This window comes from Cotesia glomerata, linkage group LG4 (assembly GCF_020080835.1).
Source record: "Cotesia glomerata isolate CgM1 linkage group LG4, MPM_Cglom_v2.3, whole genome shotgun sequence".
NCBI classification, from domain to species: domain Eukaryota; kingdom Metazoa; phylum Arthropoda; class Insecta; order Hymenoptera; family Braconidae; genus Cotesia; species Cotesia glomerata.
The window spans coordinates 27,210,809-27,227,482 of record NC_058161.1 but is presented as its reverse complement, the minus strand read 5'-3'; the positions used below and the strand labels follow the sequence as shown (position 1 = coordinate 27,227,482).

At 25.3% G+C, this 16,674-nt stretch overlaps 1 pseudogene; it reads left to right on the top strand.

Moving 5' to 3' along the window:
• The first annotated feature begins 1,049 nt into the window (after nucleotides 1-1,049).
• Nucleotides 1,050-9,339, top strand: LOC123262516 (annotated as a pseudogene).
• Nucleotides 9,340-16,674: the final 7,335 nt, after the last annotated feature.

Genomic DNA, 16,674 nt, shown 5'->3' with positions numbered 1-16,674 from the left:
GTTTAATTTTTTTTTTATAATTCGTTCATTTTCAAGTAAATTTACAAATAAATTTTATATTAATTTTTTAAGTTTGAAATTTTATCTTGAAATTAAAAATCTTTTTCTTCTATAAAAAAAAAAAAAAAAAATAAAGAAATAAAAATACTTAATAAAGTATTAAACGAAGAATTATGGATTAATCAAAGACAATTTATCCAGATGAAATTTGTAGAAAAAATAAATTTAATTAATTAATTTTAATTTTTCATTTCACTAATATTGAAGTCGGCAGATACTTGGTCATTTTTTATTTTAATTAAAAATAATTGCAAAGAAATTAAAAAAAATTTTAGTTCATATTTTATTTAAAAATTTTATATTGTATTGTAAAAATTTTTATTTACTTTCATTGAACTCTTTTGAGAATAGTTAAATTTTCTTTAGAAATTTTTAAGAATTTTGAAATTTTTATATTTTATTAGAAATTTATAATTTGCTCTAAAAAAGTTCTACTCTAATTTTTCAGTGATGAATTAATACAAAAATCCTAAAAATAAAATTTGTATATTGCAATAAAATTTCTTAATGCTTCATTTAAAAAAGTATATTATTTTTCAAAATTTCTCGTTATTTGTATTTAATTAACTGCAAGCGATTTTTATAAAATTCTTTATTTTTTATAAAATTTAATTTTAACAAAATTGCATCAAAAAAAATTTTTTTATTTTCTAAAGTCTACAATTCAATAATAAAAAATCTTCTTTAAATTAAATTAATTAAAACCAAAAATTGCTAATTGAAAATTTCTAAATCTTCTTTAAAAAATTATTTTCTTTACTGAGAAGCAATAAATTAAAAAAAACAAAAATTTTTTTACATCATAATAATTTTAATAAAAAATTAAAAACTCGCAAAATTTATCTAGATTTATAGAATCCATTAAAGTATCAATGCAATGAGTTATGTTTTTCCGTTGTATTCGACAGAGAGCGCAAAAGTACAGCTCACCCGCTCGTTGATAAAAAAAAAATTAAACAGAGCACGAACTACGTAATGTATACTGAAAGTGTAAGCGAGACAAAGAAGGGTCAGGCGCAGCAGACACCAGAGTCGACTGAGTCTGCGAGTACTCTCGTCGCGAACCGAACTGAACCCAATACATTACATAGACAAACTACTTAGTTTCCTATCATATATAATACATGGACATATTATAAAAAAAAACTATGATCGTTCTCTGTCAAAAAGATCATTATTAATCTCAAAAGTACTTAGTGTGTAAGTTACTGGTGACTGCTGACAGTTTTAATAAAAATTAAAATTCTCAGAATGTAATCGTAAATATCTAACAATATTTTAAATTATGGCTCTCTCCAAGGTACAAAATTTTACGTCAATTCTCGGAAATAATTCTAATGAAAAGGTAGCTGATAAAAATTGTTCCCAATTTTTTAATTCTTTTTGACCTTTTTTTATTCTTACTATAATTTTTATGCTTATCAGTTATTCATATTAAATATTTATTTTTTTTGTGTAGATTAAAAGTGATATCAATATGTACGACACATCAGGAAATAATTGCATATCAGACACAAGTAGATGCCGGGAATATAATCCATGGAATTACGATTTGATGAGTCGGAATACTAATCACAAGGTAAGCTGTTTTTTATGACACTGAAATCTGACAATTGACAGAAATAAATTGAAGTAAAGGTGTCAATCATTGACACCCTATTTTATTTCAATAATTATTTAATAACAATTTTTTTTTTTTTACAAATTTTATAATTAGGAAAACTGAAAAAAATTAATAGTTATAAAGTATGTAAAATATTAATTAATTAAAAAAAAAATTAATTATTTTGGAGACAAACTTGAATAAAAAGTTCATTTTTAATTACTAATTTCATCTATTCAAATTTTATACTCTATAAAAATAATGAAAAATCAATAATATTAGATATTCACAAGTTTAAGGTTTTAATTTTAAAATAATTGATTTCAATAATTGGTTCATAGAATTTGCGTCATATTGATAAAAAGTTTAGACAGTGTGGTGTCTAATTTTTTTATTTTTATTTTTAAAATATTAAAGATGATTGAAATAATAAATAATAAATAAGTATTTTTGATAATTATATTTAGGTCAGAAAGTTTGTGACTTATGATTATGGTCGTCAATAATTCTCACTAATTAGATCGGTTTTTCAGGTTGTCAATAATTTGTTTGTGTAGGTGATTTTATCAGATAAAATAAATAATTAAATTTGGTAAATATTTACAAGTGGGATCAACCATTTTAATTGTCATTTTTTTAAGGAAATTTCTATTTGATTTTATTGAGTTATTTTTTTTTTTAAATACACCAAAGAAATGAACCATTTAAAAAAAAAAGTTGATTATCACAATTTTAACTAATTTTCTAAGAAGTTTATAAATTTCTTAGAAAATTGTGATATTCAACTTTTTTTTTTAAATTGTTCGTTTTTTTAAGTACTTTTCAAAAAAAAAAAAAAAAAGATAAAATAGAAATTTTATCCAAATACATGAGAGCTAAAATTTTATCCAACTTTTGAAAGCAAAAAAGCTATCGAAATCTTTATTTTTTTCTTTCACGACATTTTTTTATCATAAATGCGCCATAAAAACAAGCAGAATCAAAAAAAAATTTGAAAATGTCAATTATTCACCTAATTACGGCCCAAAATGCGTTTGACTCCACTTGTAAATAATTACCTTAAATTTAAAAAACTACTATAAAAAATCATAAATTTTTTGGTTAAAAAATATACTTTAAAATGATAAAAAAAATTAAACATTCTTAATTCTAAATATGGAAAAAAAATTTTAACAATATAAATATTTTTAAAAGTTGCATTTTTGTTTTTGATTTTCTAACAAAAATTTTTAAATCATTAAATATCTAGCTTAAGTATAATAATTTTATTTATTAATTTTTTTATTGAATACATGCCTGTAATTTAACATATTTATGATACAGGTGGAGGATGAAGAGACACAAGACTTAAACAACAGCATGGTAAATGACTTGGTGTCAAAAGTTCTAGCCGACGATCCGGCAACAGACCAACCAATCTACAACTACAACCTCAATCAGTACCACGATCTAGATTTACTAAAACCCCAGAGCCAGAGTTCTTACTTTAAAAATGGAAGTTCAAATTCAAATTACGACACTCAGTATCGCTACATCCAGAACCAGCCAGAAAACCGGGACATCTTGGACATTTACTCAAACCTAGAATCACTTTGCATCAACGACTTGGTGTCTCAAGAAACCTTCAATGTCAACAGTCAGTTTAAGAACGTATCTGCGTACAACGACGATTTTATATCTTCAAAGTTCACAGCAAGCGGGCTCCAAGTTCAACATCAACCTCAATCTCAGTCTCAGCCTCAGCCTCAGCCTCAGCCTCAGCCTCAATATCAACCTCCATCACAGTCCCACCAGACACCTTGGACAGACTTCGAGGACCCGTTTGACGGTTACCAACAGTTTCCGTGTCACGATTTGAATTTCAACACAATCTCACCTTCTGCCTCAACTTTGCATGACCATCAAGATTTAACTCTCCCAGCAAGTGGAGCTTCGCTGATAAATATCCAAGACTTCAACAACACAAATCAATCTTACCACCGGCCCGGCTCTGCAATGACTGATTTTTCAACAGACTCTGGATTTTTATCAAACTCTCCACTGCAAACTCAGCACTTGTCGCCAGATTTTAATCATTTTTCGTCATACCGCTACGACGATCCTATTAATTCTCAAAATTTAGCAACGTCATCCCTGATGTCTAATTCCGGGCTAAAAAATTTCGATAAACTGGACTACGATTATAAGACACGGACTGATTACATAAACAATTATCATGATAATGATCATGAATTTAAATCAATGGCAGTTAATCAAAAATTGACGATCAATTAGTTAATAAAATGTTCGCAACATCAACAATCAAGATAAAAGATCATCAAAATCACGGTCTGAACCATCAAAATTTTTCTAATCATCATAATCAATTACCGAGTCATCAAAATCAACTACCAAATCATCAAAATCATTTAAATCCAGGTCAAAATTGCTATCCATATCGTCTCACTCGTATTAATGGGCAAGGTACTACTCAACCAATAACAATGGACCAATTAAATAAATACAATTATCCATTAAATATTGAACAAAATTATCCACAACGTTACACTGCCAATAATACTGACTTGAAATCAAGTTCTACTATTAGTAATACATTGTCGATGATTAACAATAATTCTTATCAAAATAATGTATCTAAAACATTGAATCCAACTGTTAATAATCATAATTATGATAATCGAAATGATACTGCAGTTGGGTCTATCAATTACAGTAATTTAGCAGCTCAATTACGCAACGTCGATCCGAATTTATTGCATTCTATCATAAAACAACAACAACAACAACAACAACAACAACAACAACAACAACAACAACAACAACAACAACAACAACAACAGCAACAGCAACAACAACAACAGCAACGACAACAACAACAACAACAATCGCAACCAATGAGGATACCGGACATGTTGATGAATGCTAGATTAATTAGAGCTAATACTTCTGTCAGTGGTTCTGCGGGAGCCAGTGCTCCGAATATTTATCCGTCAATGCTATCAGTCCCGTTGGTCCAGCCAATTAATGGGATTATCAACGCTGGCATTGGATTGCGTGGGATCAAAGCTAGACGCGCTGGAGCGTCAAGTGTATTGCACTTAAGATTAGAGCAGACGTTTGATCAGTTTAAGCAGCTGGAAAAAGAAAGGAAGAAATGCGAGGCTGGACTCGCTGCTCATTTCCCTGGGAAACGAGTTACTAGTGCTAACAATATTCCAGTGCCGAGGTTACAGGGTAATCCATCGAGAGCTGATAGACTTATTATTGATCATTTGAGAGAACATGCTCGAGTTATTACTCTCATTGCTAAGGTAATTTTATGATGTAATTAGTTTTAGCTGATTGTGATTGAGGAAGAGAATTTATTTTAAGGTTGATTTTTTTTTGGCTTTGTAGATGGAGCATTTACGCGGCGTTACTATGAATGAGAGAGTCCACAAAGCGATGGAGTTTTGGCTGGAATCGATTAAATTCGTTCAAGAGTGCAGGAAAAAAGAAATAACTCATGCCGCTAAAAGACAAAAAGAAAATCCACATTGCAGTCCTATTCATGATGACAAAGGTATGAGGTTTTTTTTTTTTTTTTTTTTAAATAAAAAATAGCATCCTGCAGTCACTATGTGACTACCGAGATTTACGGATCATTGATAAGAAAACTTTAGCTCAATTATTTTTTGATATTCCTAATTACACTATATATAGTTTGGGTACTTTTTAAATAAATTTAAAAAATAATAGTGCTACGACAGGATCAATTACAAACAATTTAATGGACAAATGTGACGGAACAAATTTATAGAATCAACAAACTATTCAAAACTCCTCCAAAAACTTAACATAAAAAATTGACTATCACTGAAAAATGTATAAAGCCGTAAAATAGCACGAATTTTTATCAGGGCTTTTCTGATGATACCAAATTTAACTATAAAAATTTTTTCTAAATAATAATATGCTCGTCACAAAATTTTCCTTCGTCTCTTAATTATAGAAATTAATTTTTGACCAATAACCTCGTTCACATGTACAAAATAAAATAAATAAATAAACGAATGACGTTTATCGCAAAATTCGAATCTGTTTAAAATAACTTCGAAAAGTTATCATAATAAATTAGCTATTGCTGAAAATCATATGAAACATTAAAAAAGCTTAAATTCAGGTCATGACCTTTCCAATGATACTAAATTCAATTTAAAAGACTCATTTTATCATATAAATACGCAGGAGACAAAATTTTCTTTATTCTCTTAATTATATAGATTAGTTTTTAATCTTTATTATTCATTTGAAAAAAATAATTTTAATGGACTTTTTTGAGAATTTTGAGATTATAATTAAAAAAAAAAAAAATTTTGTAACGAGCATCATGGATTTTTCACGATTTTAAATTTAAAATTTAAATTTTATAAAATCATTGTTTCTTTAATATGAAATTAATAAAATTTTGTGAGGTTTTAAAAAATTATAATTCTAAAAAAAATTTTATAATTTTGTAAAATTTTATTATGGAAATTGTCTAGTAAAATTTCATAAAAATTTAATTAAAAAAAAAAAAGTATTATTTCAGCATTGATCTTAACTTACACTTATATTTTTTTTATAGAAAATTATATGTGATTTATTGAAAGTAAAGTTCACAAATTTTCACCATTAGCGCTACTTGCATATAAAAAGTTCAGTTTAATATTTCATAAAGTTAAATATTAAATTTTTTGTTGGGTAAATAAAATCTAAATTTTATTTTCTTAAGTAAAAAAAAATAATTTTCCTGATAGAAATACTTTAATATCTTAAAAAATCTAATAAATATTTATTTTGACTTTAGCTCTTTAAGGTTTTATGGTTTATTGGTTTTATGTTTCGTACTTATGACAGTCGTAAATATTACATCTCATGGGAATTAGGGTCGTGGCCGTGGATATTAAGCTCTATCACCTGTAACAATAACATAATGAAAAATATTTCTGTGGAAGTTTTTTTCTTATAAAATCTATATTGAAGATGAATAATTTATCAAGCTTCGAATGAGTACTCAATAAACAGAAAAGTTTCATTTAAAATTTAAATCACTTAGTAGGTATGACCTACTGGTTAATATTAAATGATTTAATTCAAAATTTTAAAAGCTTTAGCATGTTATACCATCAATTATCGATAAGTTAGATATAGATAAACCTGAATTTTAATTTTTAATAAATTGAAAAATTGCAGTAGAAAAATAAAAAATAATAAGGGGCTACAATTTTTAATTAAGCGGTTATTCTGGTTACTTAATAACTATTATAGATATTAATATAAAATTTATTCAGCTAAACAAATACACTCTTTAATAACACACAAAATATCTAAATTTTTTTTTTAATATTTTTCACATGAATAAACAACGGGTGAGCGGAACTCCTCCAAAAGCTGGTATGTCGCTGACATACATGATAACTTGATAACGGCTCATCTATGACACAAAAACTAAAATTATTCATGTTTAATACATAAGTGGCTATTGCATCAGCTACAGAGATTAATATTTATTAATAAATAACAGAATGGCGGTCATTTAAGAAAAAAACTGAAAAATGAGGATTTCTTTCACAGTTTTTAGTCCTAATAAAATAATAAAAATCAAAATTTTGATTTGGTTGTAGCTGATGTAATAGCTACTACTATGTAGAATATGTGGTTTAAATTTCATTACGATTGGGTCAGTGATTCTGGAGATATCATGTACGTAAACTAGGAAAAACATAGTTCTGAGATAAACGAGTTTAAAAGTTTTTAATTAAAAAAAAAAATCTTACCTAAAGTCAATCAGCGATGCCGGCACCATACAAAATTTCTTTAGCCTGGCAAAAAATTTGATTTTTTTTCGTTCGAACATCCATATAAACATCGTAAAATAATATAGTTACAGTGTGCCGATTACTTAGAAATTTTGACGCAATACTTTTAAATATATGTATTTTCGACAAATAATAAATAAAAATTTTTTTTTAAAGTAACAAACCAGAATGACTCCTTAAAGATTTTTATTTCTTCACTTTACTCAAAGATGTTATTTTTTGTGAATTGAAAAATTAAAAATAACAATTGACTACAATTATTAATTTAAAATTTTTATTTTTTATTTAATTAAAAATGTCTTATTTGACTAAAAATTGAAAAATTACAGAAGAAAAATCAAAAATGATAATTGACTAAGGTAGAGTATCCAGTAGTCAAACAGGTTTGAAAGTAAAACGTATTTGACCCTACTTTTAATATATAAAGATGTAATTATTAGCTCAAATAAGTGATTTTCATGAAAATATTAATAATTTTTGATTTATTGAAGTGTAAAATAACAAAGATAATTGAATATTTATAATTTTACAACGTTTTTAAGATTAGACTATGAAAGGAGTAGTAGTTGAACAATCAATTCTGACAAGCCGCAGTAGTTGAACACTCTGGGGTCAGTAGTTGTACTAATACAATATATGGTCATAGGAACAGCAAAATTTTCGTTTTATTAAAATATCAAAAATTTATAACATGTTATTGATTAATATTAAAAATAATACTATGAATATTTAATATGTTCATTTAAAAATGAAAAATATTTGTATTTCATATAAATTAAAGTTATATATACAATTCGGTTGCAAAAGTAATTGATAATTTGTATTTCATTTCTTAATTACATTTTTTATGAATGACAAAGGAAATTTTCAGTTATAAATAAAAAAAATTCAAATCAAAACGTTCAATAATTTTTAACTACACTAATTTTTAGCTATAAAACTGCAGTAATTAATACAAATCACAATGATGATCACTAGTCTATAAACCTATTAGAGGCTAGAGTGCTGTTTAAATTATACGACCCGAGCTTGTTCAAGTTCTGGGTACAGCTTTGAAAATTTGGAGGTATAGTTAGACGCTAAAATTCAATATAAAAATTATAGTTTATGTTTTTGCAAAAAATATATATTATTTAGAAAAGACTATTTCATTGGGTGATATAATTTTTTTTCTTAAAATGATGATATGCCGTTTTTTTTTTTTTACTGATTGTTCGGTTTACGGTTTAGTAAGTAAGTTTTAAGTAAGTAAGTTTAGTAAGCAAGTTTTTTCATAAAAAAAATAGCATCTATTGGCTATTCTCGACATGTCAACTTTTAAGTTAACAAAAATATAATTGTTTTGATTTTTAATTAAAAAAACTTACAGTAATTAGATACTGTATCATTATATAATACATGCGCATATTACTCATAATAAATATACGAATTTTGTATTGCAACAATTCGAAAAGTCTGTTGCATTTTATGTGTTCAAGTACTGGGTTCTTTACCTTATAATTTTTAATTAAAATTTCTTATTTTTTTATTTTACTAAAAAATTTTTAATTTTTCAGACATAATAATCCTGGCAGAAAGCATCAGAGAACTAACACGCGCAGCACGTCTAGCACGCTCAGCAATGTTCAACGCAATGCAATCAACTTTGCTACAAAATAAAGATCTCGAGAAGAAAATAATCGAAACTTCAACTGACGTAATACTGACTATAATTACCAAGGAATCAGTAGCATCATTATCTTCATCATCAGTCTCAGTATCACCACAAACAGACGGTAATAGTACATCACTTTCTACAACTTAGCAAATAAAATCCAATTAGAAACACTAGCTAATGAAAAATCATTTTACTAATAATAATATTAATATTTATAATAAAAAATATCAACGATAAACAAAAGCTCAATTCTTCTTTACAATATCTATGTTAAATTGCAACAATCTGCTCACAATTGCGTCCATATTGGGAACAGTGTTTAATTAAATTAATTTAACTATCAATTAATTAATATAAACACTTTTTTTTTATTCTTCAGTCGTAATTCTACAATACCTCAATCAAGTATTAGTTAATGGTGCTAGTAAGCATCGCTAAAACTTATTAAAAATGCACAATAAAATCTTCCAAAAAAATAAATCCTAATTCTAATGGATTTTACAATTGAAAAAAAAATAAATAAACGAAAGTAAATGGCTTTAGTTAATTAATAAACATTAAATAATAAAATGGCTATTAGACGGTAGCTTTTTTTGCTAATTAGCAAACGATAAATATATTTAATATTTAATAATGATTAATTATTATTACAATGATGTTGTCTCTTTAGAATAGTTTAATGTGGCCTTCCTCACGTGTGTAAGTGTGTGTGACCCGTCTAGCGATTTTTAAAAACGCTAGAATTTTATTCTTATTTTTTATTTTCATATTTTGGCTCTTCAGAGCGTTCTCAGACATTATTTCTCACTTTTTTAATAATTTAACATAATAAACTTTTTTAAACAATTTTTTTCATAAGAAAAAACTTAAAATTTTTATCAATTTGCAGTTTCAATAAATTCTAACCTCAAAGTCAGCCATTTTAAAACTTTATTCGCCATCTTGTTGTCGACTGATCTTCATAAGCAAAAATGATCTAATTGCATTGTAAAAGGGTTTTTAATTATTCTTTTTATTATTATTATTTTTTTTTAATTTAATGTTATTTTAATACATTCACAACTTTTTCGGGTTATTAAAAAGAATAAATTAAAAAAGTGGAGACTTAGTCTGAGGATGGCTTTAAAAAACTGAAACTTAGAGTAATTTCCTATCGACTTTGATAAATAAAATTTTCTTGTAGATTTTTTACCAAATATCAGATTAATTAATAATAATTTAAGCTATGTGCTATGCCTATTAAAACAGATGCCTATTGTAATGCCCTTCTTGCATTCGTCCATAAAATCAAAACTTTTTTGTTTACTTAAGTTTAAAAAAAAATTTAATTTATTTTTTGTTTATTATTAACTGTGATAACTTTTAAATGCCAACTAAACTACGCCTAAAGAAAAAAAAAAAAAAAACCCAAAGTCATCGAATCCTTTGACAAAAATAATTTCTTTTTCGTAAATGTAGTAATGCATAAATTATAATTGAATATGACCTGATAGTTATAAACTTTAAATACAAAGTTTGATTGTGTAAAATAAATAATTAAAAATATCGCCTATTCCGTTCATAATAAAGCTTATATTAATTGATTATAAATGTAGAATTGGATAGCTGGTTATAATAGACTGCATTGAATAGAAAAAAACAGTCCAAGATTTTAAATATATAAATAAATTATATATCGAATTGAGTGCTAGAATCTCATGCACATAGATGACAGTTTGCATTGAAAATAATTATATTAAAATCGATAAACATAATAATTATAAATATAAATTAACAAATATGTGTCCGACAATCCTATATAAAAATTCAATTGCATGTGATACTATATCATACAATTTATTACTAAAAAAAATAAATGTAGTAATCCCTTTAATTGTAAACGAGAAAATTTATTATTCTATTTCAATTTTATTTTTTTAATTAAATTGAGATAGTAATAATCTTTTTTTTTTTTTTTAACTAATCATTGATTTAGACAAAAATAATTTTATTAATGCATATCCATAAATCTTTATAAAGCGAGAAATCGTACATCGACCAATTATTTAAAATTATTTTAATGAATTCTTTTTGATAATTGAAAGATAAAACGCACTTATTTATTATAAAATAATAAATTATAAAATACTTCATTGGATTAGAAAGTATAAAACAAAGTGGATGGAATGATATTATATAATAATAATAATAATAATAATTATTAAATAAATAAAATGTTTTTTGGTAGCTTCGGCTTCCACTTTAGTCGCATTATAGATGGCTCAATGTGAAATTAAAAGTCTGGTATTTAAAAAAAATAATAATAATGATAATTATTATTAATATTTAATACTGTAATTTTATTATTATATCAATTAACAATTATATTAACGTTGAATATCCTACTGTCTTATTGAATATAGAAATATATATGTGGATATTATATTATCTAAAACTTTAAAGAAATGGGTAGTGCAAATTAGTAATTTTTAGGGTAAGAAGCACGTGTAAGTCTTAATTAATAATCAATAACAATGTTAATTTTTTAAACTAGGTTGATATTTTGTCAGACATATCACAAAAATATTTGCGATGAGAATTGAATTATTTTATTTAGTTAATAATTATTGTAATTTTTAACAAAAAAATCGATTAATTAATTCATTTTTAAAACTGATTAAATTTAACGTGTGATTAATTGACTACACACTTTAAAATTATAATTGTAAATACAATTTTACTTCGATAATATTTTTTTCCAATCTGTTTTTATCATCTTTTGATCAACTCTGAGAACTTTATTTCTCTATTTTTGATTTATTTTTTGCTTTTTTTAACGCACGTTTTTTTTATTATTCTATATCAACTTAAAATTAATAAGTTAAAAAATTGATTCAAGTGCTTTAAATTTTTCGAATTTATTCGCGCCAAAAACAGCGCCTGGTGGCAATTTTGAGAACTTTATTTTCAAGTTATGTCATATAATTTTCTATAAAAAAAAATATAAGTTCTTGAATAAATGTGCTTAATTATTCACGCTTTAAATTTTCGCTACTAAAAAAAAATTTGTAAAATTTTCTTCGCCTAAATAATTTTTTCTGACAGTTATAATTCAGTACTTATTTAATTTTAATTACAAGCGCAGTTTCTTAAATATAATTATAATTATAAATTAATTTTAAATTGGCTGTGTTAGAAAAAATAATTTATCCTTCCAATTGCTTAAATAAAAATAAAAAAAATAAAAAAAAATGTAAATCCTTATACAACGATTATTGTCATAAAAAAATAATGATAAAAAGTGTACCTAATAGTGATAGAATTTAAAGAACCACATTTAATTATAATGAAACTCCGTCTAAAAAATTATATATATAAAATACATGTCAATAATGTACCTACCGTGCTTCTTACAGTACGTACGACATTATCTAATAATAACAAACTATCAATTTATAGTTTAAATTATAAAATAGAAAATAATAGAAAAGGCTAGATAATTTATAAATTTGCTTTAAATAATTTTAATTTTATTTATCCGATTAATTTTTTTTTTTGTTTATTATTAGATAAAATTGTAGATTAAAGTCAATTGCATTGAATACTTGAAATATTCAAAACTAATAGATCTATGCTCAAAAAAATTAAACGCTTGAAAGTAGCCCTAGATTTTAATTAAGATAAAATTATTTTATGCACTTGACTCTGGTATTATTTTTGTTTTTTTTAATGAGAAAATGTTTTTTAATTTTTAAATTGGATATTGCTCTCTAAATTTAATTACTTTAAGTGTATAATTATTTAATACTCGTATTGTTTGTAAATCACGAAACGTATGAGAATACAAAGAAGAAATTTCTAATCATTAAATTGAACTGATTGTAATTGCAACCAAAAATTTAGATGCAATTTATAATGACTGCTGATAAATCATTATTGTAATAACTTATGGGTATATGATAATTTATAATTATAATAACATTTAAAATAATAACGATAATTATTTGAATTGAAAAATGGAAGTAATGAACAATAGTGATAGTAGTATTGATGTATAGCGATTAATGATTAATAATTCAATTTTATGTATATGTATATCTTGATAACAATAACAAAAATAAGGAAAAATAATCCTGCTAATGGCTGCTATTCCAAGTGTCCTTTTTCAATGTAAAATTGTTTATCCTCAATAAATGTTACCTATGTTCAAAGAAGAAAGACTTTTCTTTATTTTTTTCTCTTAACATTAATTGTTTCATAATTAGGGTAAAGGAACCAAATATCGGCCAGGCTGCGCAACGTGATTTGAAAAAATCTAGTAATTTAATCATATATCCAGTACGTAACTATCAATTCTTAATTATACTTGAAATAAAAATTTGCGCGTTCACGTAAATATATACAGTTTAAAAAAAAAATTAAGTTTGTCTACAAGTGACAGAAAGTGACTGCAAGTTGCTGGTTTATATTAACTAGCTGTTACCCGTCCACTTTGCTGGGCGCTTTATAGAATTGCATTTTTAGATCATTTTTAGGTCGTACGGAAAATAAAAAAAGCAAATTGTAGCTCCAAGTGTCTAGTTTTCAGATCTGAGTTTGAAAATTTTTTTTTGAAATTTTTTTTCAAGTAATCTTAAGAAAACCGCCAAAAAAAAATTTTTCGAAATTTTTTTGGTTTTTTCTTTTTTAATCTACAGACTTGGAAAAAATTTTTTTGACTTAACCTCTATATGGACCGAATAACTTATTTATTCAGCTTTGATTTGCTTTTTTTATCAATATCTCAGCAACCAATGATCGCACAGAAAAATCAAGGATGGCTTCGAAAACGAATAAATTCTCTACAAGGATTGGCTATTGATTTTTTGAAAAATAAATTTTTTTCAATCATTATATAAATTTGAAAAAGCAACCAAAAAAGAGCTTTTTACAGTTTTTTGGAAAATCAAGCGCTTAATCAAAAATATCACTTCTAAAAACTCTAAATTTGTTAGAAATTTTTTATCTCTTATGTAGAGATCACCTCAAAATGGATTTCAATAAAGTCTACTTCCGATAGGAATTGCGGAGGTGGGTGTTAAAATCTAAAATTTTCATTTCCAAACTGTAACTTCTACAGACTCAAAATTCGGTGAGAATCTTCGTGTATGACGTCTATTTCAGTTAAGGGATTGCGGGGGCATTGATAATAAAAATTTCCCGTTTGTAAAATATAGCTCTTATAGACTCCAAATTTGGTAAAAATCTTCTACATGTGGTGTAGAAATAATCTAAGAGCGGATTTAACGACGAATCACACTCAATAAGGATTGCGAGGGTGGGTGTTGACAAAAAAAAATCTTAATTTCCAAAATATAGCTTCTAAAAGCTGTAAATTTGGTAAGAATCTTTTATTTGTCATGTAAAAATCATCTCGAATAGGATCTTACGAAGTTCCTCCCCCACATAGGAGTGCAGGAATGATAATTGTCAAAAAATTCATATTCTTTAAATACAGTTCCTACAAATATCAAATTTGATAGAATCTCAAGAGAAACAGACAAATACCGGGATGGCCTCCAAGTTCAACGGATTTAAATATTTTTCTTACTTTATAGTGATATTTTCTTACAACAATCGTCTCTTTGGCAGCGGCAAAAAAGTCATTGTAACGTTTCCAAAATTTAACATTACATATAGCTATTCAGTCAACGGACTAAGAATTTTACATACATTTTATTTTTGCTGATCACATAATTGATGAATTGTTCTCATTACGGAATTGCGAAAATGTAACAGATTAAAAGCATTGCATTTTCTAAACACATGAGATATAAAAAAGAAATTTGAGATATAGAAAATATGAAAAAAAATAAATAGAAATAAAACATAAAATTTAATTTATTTCCTTTTCAATTCGCCCAGCGAAGCGGGCGGGAAACCGCTAGTATATATATATATATATATTAATAATTTATAAATTTTATAAAAAATTTTGTTCACTACAAATCGATCATGTATACGATTTGCATTACTTCTAGTTTCTACAAACTCCAATATATAAGTAAGTCTTATATATAAGTAAACAGGTAGTGATTTAGTAAATGGATTTTCATAAGCAAATAAACTTCTTCAAAAAAAAAATAGTGAATTAGTTTTTCAAGCGTCAGGTCCGTGGTTCGGTTCTCGTGCACGCCAAATTTTTTTCATTTCTATGGAAATAATCACATATAATTCTACATAATTATATGTGATTCTATACAATAATATATATTTATATCGGGCCATTTTTCATGTATATTAATATATCAGTATATACAATTATAGATAATTTTTTTTATTCGGGCTGGTAAATAAAAGTAAGAAATAGTTGTTGTTGGTGTGAAAATTAATGTAGCCTTTTATTTTTTTTTTTTGTTTAATTAAAGAATTTTTTTCAAATTGTAATTATTTTTTCAATTTTTGTAGTTGAAAAAAAATTTTACGTTTTACTCTGAGTTATGAAAGTGAAATTTCATTCGGAATTTACTCTCGAATTTTTACAATGTACAACAATGAGAGAATATCGCAATAAAATCGTAAGGTAAAAAATTAAAATGCAGAAAATTTAAAAGTGGTGAGACTAGAATTCAGTGCTGAAGAATAAATTCAAATATTATTTCAATAACCATTATGATGATGACTAGTAAAAATTCAAAATACTTCCAAATCACTCTGTCTCCAGATATTTTCCAAGCCGAAAATAGTATTAACAACGATTTGAAATAATGAATGATTAATTTTGAAAATGATGTACACTACTCTATAACGTTAAAAAATAATAATAATATAAATTAACCATTGGTGGTTTTATCAAACCATTTCGTTTAATCGAAATTTCTCCAATAGAAATAATTTACCATGATTGAAAACTTCTTTATACTATCCGAATCATTTCAACTCGTGACCGATAACAAAAATTTAAACATTATTTTATAATGTCAAATTATTTGACGTAATCACAAATTTTCTAATACTAATCAAATAATTTCCAATTATAACTGGTTACAAACATTCTAGCATTATTTCATGATTACAAAATTTTTTAAATGATTCCACATTTTTAATACTAACGAAATTATTTTCAACCATAATTGGTGACAAAAATGTATAAAGTATGTTAGAATTCGTAATGATTCAACATGATATAAATTTTGTAATACTAATCAAATCATATTCAATCATAACCAGTGAAAAAAATTCGAGCATTATTTCACGATTGAAAAAGATTTAGAATGATTAAAAATTTTTAATACTCACCGAATCATTTTCAATCATAACTAGAAACAAAAATTCAGAAAGTATTTTAGGATTTGCAATGATTTAACATAATTCAAAATTTTTAATACTAGCTGAATCATTTTTAATCATTACCGGTAACAAAAATTCAAGCATTATTTCAGGATTAAAAATGATTTGAAATGATTCAAAATTTCATATACTGACCGAATCATTTTCAATCATAACTGGTAACTAAAATTCAGAAAGTATTTTAGGATTAGTAATGATTTCACATG